This window comes from Cnephaeus nilssonii (assembly GCF_951640355.1).
Source record: "Cnephaeus nilssonii genome assembly, chromosome: 5".
NCBI classification, from domain to species: Eukaryota; Metazoa; Chordata; class Mammalia; order Chiroptera; family Vespertilionidae; genus Cnephaeus; species Cnephaeus nilssonii.
The window spans coordinates 79,995,608-80,009,850 of record NC_137076.1 but is presented as its reverse complement, the minus strand read 5'-3'; the positions used below and the strand labels follow the sequence as shown (position 1 = coordinate 80,009,850).

Sequence of the window (14,243 nt, the reverse complement as noted above, 5' to 3'; positions counted from 1 at the left end):
GTAGCAGGTAACGCAAGCCCCCTCTCCAAGCATCGGGGACACTGAGGCTAGTCCAAGAAGGACCATCAGAACCTGTCCTGTTGATCCCCAAGATTCCAACATGCACCCCAGGGCTAGTGTGCCAGGAACTAATCTTACCCCCACCCAAGAGCCCTTAGTGCTAGCGGAAGGGGGGCAGGATCCCCTCCTTCCCTTCTAGGCCCTCCAAGCCCAGAGGGAGGCCAGCATCAGAGGCAGGAAATGAAGAAGAATTTGCGATCTAATTGAGCTGGCGGGGGATTAGGCGGCAGAATGCAATTACAGGGGCTGGAGCAGGGCCAGGGGCACTGACACCCTGAGATGTGGCCTGGCCCAGGTGACTGGGCTTAGCCAGTCTCTGGCCGGGGACACCCTACCGGGAGGGTTGCAGAAGACAGGTAGGAAAGGATTTGGAGCCAGAAGGTTCCTCAGCACACAGAGGACAGCTCCATTTAACACCCAAGAGCCCTGTGGACTCTCACATAGGGAGCAGGCAGATAGGAACACATGCTCTCACAGGCTCTGTTCATGTATGTACACATATGTGTTCATATTCCCAGGAAAGCCCCACATATGTTCACTTGTATAGAGACAGAGTCACAACCAGCAGACACAGAACTCTGGCCCTTTGCTGCCACTGGCTCCAAAGGGGTGGGGGTGTGGGGGACTAAAAAAAAAAAATACCCATGACCTTAAAATCCTTTTATTCCTGTAATCACAGGCTGCCATTGACGTGGATACGTGCTGTCACCCCGGCCCCAGCCTGTCTCCCTCCACGGCTTCCAAAACTCCCAGCAGGCAGGCGGACGGGGAAGCTGCCCAATTACTGCCAGGGAGGGCAGGGGAAAGAAAGGACCTGGTGGGAGAGACTCAGAAAGACAGACTGGAAGACAGAGATACAGAAAGAGAAAGGAACACAGCCACCAGCCACCAAAAACAGACATAGATTAAAGCCCTCACAGCTCAGATATGCCCAGGTTCATGTTCACACTTTCACAATTCACATACACCACTTTGGGAGCATCAGCCACTCCCAGATTTACAAGCATATACAAACACACAGATATACACGAATCATAAATATACACTCTACAAAATTCCAAGCATACGTAACTCAGAACACACAAATTCCCAGATTCATAGGGACAAATAAATGCAATGCAGACACACACAACTCCTAGATCCCCAGATACACACGCTCAGACTACCACACCCCAAGACAGACACACATTCACAGATCTACATGTCCTGAGTCATAAGCACACCGGCAGCCTAGATTCCCACACCCCAGGCCAACAGACTATACCCACACAGCCTCATCCAGCAGCTGACACTGGCTGACTGTAGGGAGCAGGTGGAATGGTTGGCGATTCCTGGGTCTTTGAGGGGGCCAGTCCTTTCTCAGTGCCTGCAGCCTGGGAGGTGGGCTCAGAGTTGGGGGGAATTAAGAGGGAAGTAAGAGAAAGCAAGAAAAAAAAAAAAACTTGAGTGGGATATTCTTGTTGGGCAGTAGTGCGTGAGTAACAGGGGAGGCTTTTTGTGGTCTGGTGAGTTCCAGCTATGAGTGAGAGTTTAACTATTAATACACTTAATCAAGGACACTTCACACACACACACACACACACACACACACACACACACACACACACAGGCTAGAGGCCAGAATGGGACCAGGTGATGAGGATAAGAGGGAGAGCCCAGGGGGGAATAAAAAAGGAAAAGCCCCAATCAGGACTTGAGGAGGTGGGGAAAGAGGGTGGAGCTTCCACCCTGGGCCTGCCTCCAGAGCAGGGGCGGAGTCAGTGATTCATTTCTGCACCCCCCAGAAGGGTGGGGCTTGACACAAAGTAGGTGCTGGATAAACACACATTGGGCCAGTGAATGAATAAGTGAATTATATAGAGCGAGCAGGCAATAATAACAGTAATAACAATAACTGAGCCCCACCCCATCCTTGGCCAGGCCTGGGGAGTTCTGGCATCATGGTCATCCCTGCAGACAGGGGCTCAGGAAGCGTGCCTAGGTCCGGCTCATCAGGATCCTCTCCCTTCTTCCACCTTATCCTGCACCCTGGAAAGTCAGCTGGCCTCAGCCAAGCCCACAATTCTCCCTCCCAAGGAGAACCCCACCTCTATTCCCCACTCCCTTAAATAACTAGGTGGGATCCTAATGAAGGCGGGGTATTTAATTCCCAAAGACTTGGTTCTTCATACAGATGCAATTCTGCCCACCCCACCCCCACACTCCTATGAGCCTCAGTTCCACACTTGTTAAATGGGTAGAAGACATGCTAAAAGCTGGAAAGAGGCAGCAAGAGTTGGGGGGGTCACAGTGGGAGCCCACAGAACATAGGCCTGCACTGGCTTGGGCCCTGGATGCAGAATCCTCCCCTCCCCTTCCCCCATCCAGCCCAGCCCAGCCCAGCCCAGCCCAGCCCAGCCGGGTGGACATTCCAGGCCTCACGTGATAAAGACGAGGCCGCTGGCCCACGGGTAAGTCAACAGGCTCTGTCGGGGGAGATAGGAGGCCTGGGCCAGGGTCACCTGCTGAGCCGAGAAAACAGCCGGGCCCAAACACACACACATAAATAAGGCGCCAACGGACAGCCAGCCAGCCAGCCAAGGGTCTGTCTTCTGCAGAGGAACCTTGAAAAAGGAGGTGGCATGGGGGAGGGAGGTGCAAGGCTGGCTAGGGGCTTCCCCGGGAGAGCTTCAGCATCTGCCAGAATTGGGGGTTACGGGGGCTTTTACCAAGATCTCCAGAGACCAAACTCCCTAAGCAGTTCCCACCCCTGCTCAGGGCAAAAATCATCCCCTCTCCCTCCTCCCCAAGGAGAGAGAACAATTTCCGTTCTGGGAGGGGGGGTGACAGCTGCAGAGCGGGCCACTAACCCCCCTCGGCCCCCCTCCCCCGTCTTGCTTGAGTCTCATCCAGAGAAACTGCTAAATCAACACAACGCAGCAGTAGGTAACGCCGGCCTCAGTCTCTCCGCAGCGATCTCAAAAGGGGGTTCGGGAGATTTCAGGTCCCAGTTTCTGGGTTTCCCACTGCGGGTCGGGGTCTTTGCAGAGGGGATCAGGACCAGCTGAGGCCAATACACCCCCTGAAAACGTCTAATTTAAATGCTCCTCAGTTGCACGAAGGACACCCCCCCCCCCGCCGCCCCCGCGGGCCGGGGCAGCTGAGGTGGCGCCGGGCTTTCAAACAGCGCTCCAAACAAGCCCGCAACGACCGCGCACGCAGCCCCCGCCAGGCGGCCCCAGCGGAAAACTTGAAAGGGACTCCGCCGGCCGCCCTGGGGCAGCTCGGGCGGGGGCGAGGGCTGAACCGTCACACACGCCCCCCTCCCCAGCGCTTCCTGCGCAAATGCGGAGAGGGAAGGCAGGGCGGGCTACAGCACTGAGCAGCACCCGCGGCGCGGGGAAAGGCGGGGGTCCAGAGGCTGGTTCGCCGGGGTCCCCTGCAGCCCCCCCCCCATCCGAAGACGCAACTCTCAGACCACCCAGCGTCCAGGGGCAAAGTAGGGCGCTGCTGCCAACCCCACAGACCCCCATAGCAAGAGACGAGAGAGGATCTTCCCGGATGAGTATCTACAGAACGCACCCCCCCACACCCCAAATCTGCCGGTGCCTCCTTGAAGATCATGACACGAACCCAACTCTGCGCACCCCTTCCGATTCCTGAGGGGAGTGGGGGGGGGGGGAAACAAACAACAAAATGCGATCTTGCTCACACATCGGGCGCTTCAGCTCTTCTGACAGGTTCCGGAGGCGGCCCCCCCATTTAAAAACTGGGGTCACTCACTTTCTGTCGATCCTACAAATAAACAAAGCCAGGCGCACCCCGCACTCCCCTCCGGAAAGCAGCCCATTCCAGGCTAGGACAACTTCCCCCAGCAAGAAAATTAGCACATTCTTAACGCAGCCCCCCCCCCCCCGCCCCGCTCCGCTCAGGGGAACCCAAGGGGAGGGTGATTCGGGGCCGAACTTCTTGAGTAAATGTGGGGCCAGAACCGCGAGGCGGGCGCCTGGGACACCCGCCTCCCACAGCTCCGCAGGGAGAGGAACACCCCCATTCTCTTTCCCTTGCTTTGCGCGCTGCTTGGCCACGCGGGGCTCGGGAGACAGCCTGAAAGACACCACCACCACCACCACCACCACCACCACCACCACCCCCCACCCCCCGGCTGGAGAGGAAGGGAGTGAGGCCGCGGGGCGCGGTGAAGGGGGGGCGTGATACACTGACGGGAAAAAAAGGTCAAACTTGATCAGCCCGCCAGGCACCCTGAGGGCAGCGGGGAAGAGCCGGAGGGGAAAATGTGGCCGCCGCCCGCTCCAAGTGGAGGGGGAGACTCAGCCACGCGTGGTCCAGGACAGTCACCGTCGCCCCCAAAACACAGGGCTAAGAGTGGGGTCAGATGGGGGAGTGCGCGCCGGGGATCGCCAATCAGCCGCCCCCGCAGGCGGAGCGCCCGCCCAACACCGGGAGGTGAGGACCCCGGGTCCCGCCACCTCAACGCCCTCCAGCTGGAGTACTCGGGAAGAGGACGGTACCCCCGCAGGGAGAGCCCCAGCCCCAATCCGGGGCGCCCAACCCGCAGTCCCGACCCTAAAACCCCTCTTTTTGTCTGAACTCAGTGATCTGCGACCGCGCCAACTGCGGCTAGGGGAAGCTTGGGTACAGCGGCGGCCACCGAGCGATCACAGGCGCTAGGGTTCCCAGCCTCTGGGGCTCCGGGACTTAGGCTGCCGGCGTCCCCCACCCCTCCCAAACACGGACCCCTCCTTCCCTGTCCCTGGCTCTCCGCACCTGAACTTCGGGGGAGCCCGCGCCGCCAAACTTTCCGCCGACTTGCAGCGAACTCCGGCCCTGGCCGCGCACCGGGCCCCGGGGGAGGAGAGGGAGGTAGGCGGGGAAGGGGAGGGGGCCGGCCTCTGGGGGGGTCGGGGGAGGGCCGTGGCTCGACACCTACCGGCTCTCAGAGTCGTCCAAGCCGCCACCGCCGCTGCCGCCGCGAGGACGAGGGGGAGGGGCGGGGCGGGGAGCAGCGCTCCGCTCTGGGCACCGCCGCCGCGGTGCGCTCCTCTCCAGCCCCGTCGTCCGCCGTGCCCGGGTCCGGAGCCGGAGTCACGCCGCCTAGGCTGGCCCGAGGCGGGGAGGGGGGGGAGCCTGCAGCACCTGCCCCTCCTCCCCCTCCCCGCGGCCCAAATTAAAAAACAACAAAAAGCAACTAATCACCCCCAAGCAGAGCGCGCCGCGGCGGGCGGAGGGCGAAGCGTGAGGCGCCCGGACTCAGCAGGCGGCGCGCATGGCCGGACTCGGGCTGGCCTGGGCTGGGACGCGGGGCCCGGCTTCGGGGGCAAGGTTCGGCTGCTCTTCTCGCTAGGCTCGGGCGCCTGCTCTCGCTGCCGCCGTCGCCTCTGCTGCCGCCAGTGCCGCCGCCTCTACATCCCCGCTCAGGCTCCGCCGCCTCTGCCGCCGCCGCCGCCGCCGCCGCCGCGCGCCCGCCCGGGCAGGAGCTCTGAACGCTGCCCGGGGGCTGCCGGCAAAACCCGGACCGGACTCGCTGCTCCTCCCCCCCCCACCCCACCCCCGCTACCTCCGCTCCCCTCCCTCCTCCCTCCGCCTCCCTCCCAGCGCAGCACCGGCCACTTAGACGCCGCAGGCTCTGAGGCCGAGCCGCAGCCGCGGCGCCTCCAGCTCCCCGCGCTCTGACGAATTGGCCCAGGCTCAGCTCCCCATCACGCCCTGTCTTCACCTCTTTCCCCACAACTTTACAAAAATAAGAGGACCTCCCCGCTTTATGAGGGGTGCATAGGCTTGGACACCCACCGTACTTTAAAATCTGCCGTCCCTCTGCCCCCTCTTCAGCCGTGCCCCTCAGATCAGATGCTTGTAGGTCCGGTATCTCCTAGCAGAGGTCTCTTGGAGCTAGACGCGGTTCAAAGACCCCACCTTTCCAGAGCGCTTTCTTGGACTGGGTGGGCTCTGGTTCCCAGGGAGGAAAAGGGCAGAGAGATTCCTGTTCCCATTTCACAGATGAAGAAACTGATCCAAGAAAAGACATTTTGCGTCCTATGCCGCCAGTGGCAGCCCGAAGCCCTGAGTCCTGGGGCTAAGGCACTCACATTGTGGTGCCCTGGAACCGTGGCCTACAAACTCCAAGGATAAAATAGTGCCTATCTTAAAACAGCGCGCAACAGACACTGATTGAAAGAGATGATAAAAACCCATCCGGTACAGATTTTAGTCCGGCATATCCATGCCGGGCTGATGATATGGCAGAAGTCCTTTTTTCGCCATCTCAGGGATCATAGAGTAAAGCCCGGGCTGCTGTAATTCCAAACTGCAGATAATCCCAAAGTGAAAAATTTCTGTAATTCTGTGGAATTCGTGGGGGTGGGTTTGTGTTTCTTCTTTGAGGCAGAGAAAACACAGCCCCCAGACTCCAGACCCTGGGGGGATAGGGAGCAGAGCAGTTGGGGGAAGTCTGCCTTGAGTTAAACAGTTGCAACCCTAGATCAATTGGGGCCCAGATAACAGGGAGTTAACTCTGGTGACCCGGGTGCCTCCAGCCACAGGCCTCCCAGCCTGGCCTCTGTGAGAGAAGCCGTGGGAGAAGCCGTGGGAGAAGCGAAACCAGCTCCCACCTCGCTACTTCCTCTCCTCTGTGCAGCCTGCCTGTCTCCTAGGAGGCAGCGGAGGGCCTGGAGGCCGGTTGTTTAAGGGAGCAGACAACTGCCCACCCTCCAAGTCTAAATTTGGTGCTGGGACCTTGACTTACTTAGCCAGGAGGTAGGGGAGTGAGAGAGGTGTCAAAGGGCAGAGTTCACCTGGAATGTGTTTGCTGCCTCTCTACCCCTACTGGCCTCCTGGGCCATAAGGAGTAGTCCCTCCCCAAACATTGTGGACACTTCCTCCCTTCCTTCCACAAATTCCAAGTGTACTCTTAACTTTATTCAAGGAATGGTTCCCTAGGGGAGGTGTTTAGCCTTTCCTCTCCTCTCCAGCACCCTTCCTCAAAGTCAACCCAAGCAAACATACTGTGTGAGCAAAAGCAAGGTACTTGCTCTGGGAACACAGTTTTAAGAAAAGTGAACACCTCTTATCACCCCTAAACTACTTAAAGACACATTCTAGGTCCCACCCTGATGTCAGGTACCACGTTGGCACTGACCATACAAAGAAAAAGGAGGGAGGGTCCCAGATCTCCAAACACTTAGCCCACCTCCATCTACCTTTTCTGGGGAAGCTGAGGCACAGACTGTGAGGAGGCACCTGTTCCCCAAGCGTTAGCAGCAGGCCTCAGAGGATTAGGATCCAAGAAATGAAGCTCAGTCCTGCAGAGTTCCTGAAGCTAAGGGTCAGTGCAGAATCAGGTCTGCACACCTAAAAGGAAGCTTCATGCTAGCATTCATGGGGGAGGGTGGATAGTGGCTTCCCCCTTAGGGAATTACTGTTATCCACTTTTTTACTGGAGACTTCTGCCCCCAATTCAGAAGAGCAAAGCCACGGGGCTGCAGGCTGCAACAGAGATGAGCCAGGTGATTCCAAAGGTGACTTTCTCGGAGTAGGGGTTTTGGTGCACACCTGGCCCGGTTTGGAGGATGGATCTAGGTGTCTTCCCCTGCTCCTGGAAATTAAGAACTGGAGGGAGATCCAGACCCTCTCCTATCCAACCCAGGTAGGAAGCAGAGGGGAGAAGGGCAGAATTGTTGACATGGAAAATGCAACATGAATAGGAAATGTCATGTGCAAACCATCCACACAGAACTCTCCACCATCACAAATGACACAAGTGGGGGACACCCGGGAAGGATCCAGTGCCCGTCTGGCCTTGGGGGAGATCATCCCCATTTTAGCCCCCTTCCATAGGATGTGAAGCCACCCTGATTCACTATTTCTGTCCTTCCTCCCTGCCTCCAAAGAGGAGTATTTAAGTTTCACATTGCTATTCAGTCAGTTTAGATTCAGGAAGCAAATTCCTTAAGTTTCCAGCACCTTTGGAGGAGAGAGGGGCCTGTCTTCTAGGAAGGAGTATGTTTAGCACAATGCTCTCTCGGGGCAGGGCATTGTGCTAAACAGCTAAGGTGCATTCTCTCATTTAAGCCTTACATCAGCCCCAGCAGTAGTATCATCCCCATTTTTCAGATGAGGAAACTGAAGTGAGACTGGAATCAAAGTTGTTCTCCTAATCTCTGAGATTGGCTATCCTAGTGAGGCTTCTCACATACAGCTCTGCCCTGAGGTTCACTTGCTTTACATCCTGTAGTGATTCCTCAGAGCCCAGCAGGCTTAGCCCAAGCCCCTTCCCCGGCTGGACCTGGCTTCACTCACCAGCCCTAGGCCTCCCTGAAATCCCTGGGCCCTGCTGACCAATAGCACCCAACACTAGTGGTTCCCTCAGAAACCCCAAAACTCCTCCTTCAAGTTTCCATGGCTTTACAGGCTCCCTCTGCCCAGAAGGGCCATGATCAAGCCCATCTCATGAACTCCTCAATGAAGACCAACAGCATGTGTCACCTCCACTGGGAACCTCTGATTCCCAGCCTGTTTGGCCCATATCTACAGGGCCACCATTAGCCTTTGTGCAAATTAGAAAACAGTACTCCCTTTGGGCAGATATACGCACCCCTTTGGCAGCAGGTCATGAACTGTCTTTCAGTCTCCCTAGCTTCCTTTGTCAGGGGCCTTTTTGCAGTGCATGCACTGAACTGTACTCCGTGGCCAGGCTTTGGGGTCCCTCATCTGTGCCCTCCTATGGCCACAGGGACCACACTGCACAAAAATAGCTTTTATTTACTGAGTTGTCTCCCCACCCCCTCACTACCACCACCCAGGAAAATTCTTTGAGGGTAAGGGGAAATGTACCTGTCCTGGGCCTGGAGCCTGGGCACTAAGGAGGTACCACTAATAACAATTGTAGCCAACATCTTCTGAGAACTTTCTATATGTCAGGCATCACGTTAATTACTCTGCATGTATATGCTTACTTAATCATCAGGCTCAGACACCTGCTCAAGGTTACCAAGTAGCAAAACCAGGACTTAAATCCATGCCTTGTCTGAGGGATCTGCCTTTTCCACGACCGCCATTTATCAGCTAATGTCGGTCATTGATTAAACATTCAATGACTGGGAAATGGCTGCATGGAGAGAAGTATAGGAGTTCCAGTGTCCAATAAAGATAGCCAATCCAGAGCCTGGCCTAATGTCTACCCTGCTTGGGCCCCAGTCTCACCCCCCACCCCCACAATGTATCACAGAGGAGGGGAGCCGGGTCATTTGGAACCCTGACTTGGGACAGTAAGTCTTCAGCAGAGTGTGTGACTCCAACCAAAATCCCAGGGCAGGCCTGGGAGTGCAAACATGGGCAGGGGAAAAGACACAGGCTCGGGCCTTTGGGGTCTCAGCCTTCACATAAGTGCCATTCGTCCTTAAATCTTCCTACTCCAGCCCCCATGATCTTTGAAAGGGCAAAAGATCTGTGAAACTAGAGGGGGAAATCAGAAAAGTCAGGCCTGTCTCTTAGGAGGCCAAGGCTCATCCATTCCTGAGAGGTTAGTTTGGTGGCCCAAGCCTGGCCCTGAGCTGTGTAAACAGGGGGGAAGGGAGGAGAGCTGAGGGGGGACTCCAGTTCCAGAACAAAATGACTGGGTGAGGCTGGGAGGGAGCAGAGACCAGGCCAACATTCACACTTCATATTTCCCCTAGCCCAGGCACAGCTACATACATGCCACAGACAACCAGACATAGCCCCAATCTCTGCCAGGCACAGGGAATTCAGCCTGTTTGTGGAGTGGGGGCAGGTTTTTGTTTTTGTTTTTTGGGGGGGCGCCTTGCCCCTGACAGTAACTCTTGACTTCTCTATGCACAATCATGGTTCAACGGTCTCTCCTATAGGAACGGACAGCGTGTTCCCAGAGACCAAAGCTGTGGTTCCAGGGCCCACCCCCTCCCGGCCAGGAAGAGGGAGGAGCCTAGAGGTAAATGAGCGGGGCCTGGGGGAGGGCACAGTGTCCCAAACCTGGAGGCCCCAGACCAGCCCAAAGGGAGGGGTGCCTTGGGCATCCAAAAGCCAGCCAGGCCTGAAAGTGTCCTACCCAAGACCTGTAGGCTAGGGTGGGGTGGTATGGGGAAGGCTTGCTGAAGTAGAAGGGGTGAGTCTCAACCTCCTCTTACAGACCAGGCCCAAAAGGCAGGGAAGGTGGTAAATGCCCCTCACACTGGGACTTTTGAAAACAGAACTGAGCCTCTCTCCTCGGATCAGAGGACTCCACGCACCAGCCCCTACTTTACCTTCCCCTTAGATTCCTGAGAATGGGGTGCTCAGACAGGGCCTGGGGGTGGGCCCGGAATGAACTGCTCTTTGAACTGGCGGGACTGGTTCTGTGTCTAGCCGCCTGGGAAGTCACGGGTTGCCTGCCAGGCCTGGGAGGGAGGCCTCAGGAAGGGGCCCCTCGTAAATCGTTAACTCCCACAGCTGCCACCTCCACGGCCACCACTGCCTGTCCCCTTGGGCCCCACCCCCACTGTGACTCTGGCTCTCAAAGAGCCCACCCCAGGCCAGAAGTCAGAGGTTAGAGGTAAAAGCCAGAGGTCCCAGCACCTGAGCAAGACCCTCCTCCAACTATGGGGGAAGAGGGGAAGGGAGGGTGCCTATGGGGAAGGCACTTCTAAGTTCACAGCTTCTCACCCTGGTTTGCCCTCTAGCCTTCCTGCTGCAGCCCTAACCTTTGCCTCTTAGGGCAGCCCCTGGGCAAGTCCCAACCCCATCAGACCTTTATGTTCCTCAAGGAGATAATTATGCCAGGCCCACTCACTCTACCTCAAGGAGTGTCACCAGGACTACATAATGAATGGATTGAGCAAAAGAACTAGATACTGGTCAGAATTGGGATAGGACCCTTAGCATCGTCCCAACCCTGCTTCCTGGTGCTGGGGTCCTCCAAGGGAAATAATAAAGGCTGCTTTTCTAGAGGCATTGTGCTAAGTAAATCCTTTACCTGCTTAGTAATCTGTTTAGCAATCACATTCCCATTTTGCAGGTAAGGAAACTGAGGCTCTGAGAGGAGCGGTGACTTACCCAAGCTGTGTCACCTGTACAGGATCAAGGCCAGGATTTTAGTCAATTTTGTACTCTCAAGCTGAGTCCTTGAAGGGTTCTGTCTCCTCAAATTACTAAACTACAGGTGAGGAGACACCCTAAAGGCAAAATGGGCTAGTTAATCCGCTCCAGTAAGGTTTGTGTGCGTGGGGTGGGGGAGGAGCTGAGATGGGGCAGGTAGGGGAGTATAGTGGGCAGGAGACTGGCAATGTCCCCCACCACTCTCTGTGAGCCTCTCCTTTGGGCCATCTTCCCCAGGTGCTACCACAGGGGAGGCCTGACTGCTGCTCCCCAGACCCCCAGTAAGAATTCTCCTGCCCCAGACAAGTTAATGAGGGAGGATTGATGGTGGTGCTACCACCCTTTTCGCTAGGGAGCCATCTCAGAAGCAAAGAGATGGAGACAAAAAATAAATAAAATTCAACTTTTAATCAAGATTGCAGATTCAGAAAAGATTCATAAGTGAAATGATTCCCTGAGGAAATATAAAAAGTTACTTACGGCATGGCTAAATTGGGCACGCTTCAATCAGGGGCTGTTGAGAAATCATTAAGATATACAAGACAACGTTTTAGATATATGTGAGCTCTATCAGGAGGGCTGGCCACTGCTCCAGTTAGATCTGGCCCTGAGCTGGCGCGTGGCCTCCAGTCTCACCTCCTCCCACTCAGACCCATGGCTTATTTGCCAGGCCCCAGGAGCCACTGTCCAGAGGTTGCCACTGCCCCCAGGAGCCCAGAGATTCTAGTAAGGGAGAGTGGAGTAGAAGGGATTAGGATTAAGCAGAACTTTTTAGTGTTTCAAGGAGCTTTCCCCCTTTCCAATAGCATAATGGGATGTAGCAGGGCAAGAACTACATACTTGCCCTGAAAAACTAAAGAGGGGACCCCCCTTCATTTCCCCTGACCCCTTCCCCTAATTCTTGGATCAGCCTGAGGAAGTGGGTGCCCTACTTGGACACAGGACCAGAATGCCCTTTCAAAATTGTATCTCAGGGCTTTGCCCTTGGGGAAGAGGGCAAGTCATTCCTTTGGTTCCTCTCTCCAGGGAAAACTGGGGGAAATGAACCCCCTCCCCCATGGCGGGGTGCAGGGGGCAGTTTTCAAGGATGATCACTAGCTCTTGAGAGAACATTCTCCCTCCCCTTGTAGCCACCGTCATTTCTCTGGTCGCAGGCATATTATCTGAGGTCTAACCCTCCTGTCCTGTAGCCTGCAGGGGTCTTTCTACTCCTTGCTTTCCCCATGCTTAGGGCTTTCAGAGGCCAGGGCATTAGTGAAACATGGAGGATCCTTGCTGGATACTGATCACCCTACCAATTCTGTGCAATCTTGGAGGCCAGGTCCCTAGTTGATGTTAAATGTTTATTGAAATGGAGGGAGAAGATCAGGAGGGGCTGGGCAATCTGTCCCATGAGAGTGGGTGTGGAGAAGGGAGATGGGCCAGAGCCTGGTGAGGGGACGGTAATGGCAAGTGCCTAGACCCCCTTTCTTAGGCCCATCTGCCTGACAGCCCTCGCTTCCATCAAATCATCAAGGAAAGCAAGAAACTCGAGCCGGATGGTGGTGGCCACGCTGCCTTGTGGGTGACCCGAACCCGATCCTGGCCAGGCCGAGGCACTATTTTAAACCCCAGCCCCAAACTGCCACCTCAGCCAGCCTGGCCCATCTCTGGTTACAAAACCACTGCCCACCTCCCAGCCACTTCCTCCTCTCCACCCTGGGAGCCCCCTAGACTGGGTCCAATGTGGGCAACCCTGCTCTCTGTGGACCTTAGTCTGTCAATTGGCATCAATGCCTCTCTCCATTCCTTTAGTCTTGCCCACTTAGGCACTCTCATTCCTCTACCCACAGAGGGACCCATTGGCCTGTATTCTGACTGAATCTCCCCGTGGATAAGGGTTCTCTTCCACTAGAGTTAAGGACCCACAACATGAGGAACCCACAGGTTGAGAACCGCTGCTGTAGAGCCTAAGACCATCATGAGGAACTGTATGAAAGGGTCGCGGCATTAGAAAGGTTGAGAACCACTGCTATAGAAGGAAAGGAAGTAGTTTAGATATCAGTAGGGACCTCCCAGCACTGAGACTGTACACTAGAGAACTTTCCTTCACGTCAATGCCTGCCTGCCAGTTTGGGCAGGAAAAGGAAGGCGATGACTCCAGAGGGAGTCTGGCTCAAGGTCTTATGGGATAGGGGACTCAGGGACCATTCAGCCAGCCCACTGTGCCTTTCTCTCTCCCCCCCACCCCCACCCCCTTCTTGGAGGGGACAGATTGGCACTCAGGTGGCCCAGCTGTCAGCTGGCTGAGCCTGCTGGACTTGTGTCTATAATCCTTCTACTTTAGGCAGTAGCCCCCACTGGCTCTGAGGCCTGTCAGCCCTACCCCTACCCAGCCCAACACCAGCAGACATTGCCAGGGCACCAAGGGAAGTGAGGAGGCTGATCATCCATGCTGGTCCCCCCCACCTCAAGCTGGCTGGACAGAAGGGCATCCAGGCAGGCTGAATACCCCCATGACTGCACCCGCTCCCTCTCCCCCATGCTGTGTAGTCCAGCAGTGAGTTGTTGGCACCAAGCCTGGTGCAGCTGAGCAGTGACACCAACAGCCCTGCCATCACAGGCAAGCATAGTTCCCTCCAACCTGGCAGGTGGGGCCATGGAGGCTGAGGGGAAAGGGTGTCTCTCAGCCTCCTGGGCCTGAGATATCTAGGAACAGGGCCGTTTTTGAAACTGTCCCCTCCACTGCAGAGGATCTTTGGCATTCCCAAGGTTCCTGGCTGCCCCTTCCAACCTAGAGGGCTTGTCTTCATGTTAGACCAATGATTCCCAACTATAATTGATTTTGCCTCCCAAGGGATATTGAGGCATGTCTGGAGGCATTTTTGTTTGTCACAACTGCTGCTACTAGCATCCAATGGGTAGAGACCAAGGATGTTGCTAAATATTCTATAATGCACAAGACAAAGAATTAAATGGCCCAAAATGTCAATAGTGCTGAGGTTGAAAAACCTTGGGAAGAACTTCCCTGATTAATCTGGGAGACCGGTAAGAGGCAGGAGGTATTTTACATATACACACAGGGGCTAGGCTCATCATCTCCCACCCCACAATCAGAG

At 55.9% G+C, this 14,243-nt stretch overlaps 1 protein-coding gene across 3 annotated transcripts in view; it reads right to left on the bottom strand.

The window, feature by feature from the left end:
- CXXC5 (CXXC finger protein 5) overlaps window positions 1-5,543 on the bottom strand; it is a 33,499-nt gene extending 27,956 nt beyond the window's left edge. The window contains exon 1 of one of the 3 annotated variants that reach the window (XM_079772099.1): window positions 4,991-5,543. The gene's annotated coding sequence lies outside the window, so the exon portion shown is untranslated. The other 2 variants (XM_079772100.1, XM_079772102.1) reach the window with 2 other exon arrangements.
- Between the last annotated feature and the right edge of the window lie 8,700 nt (window positions 5,544-14,243).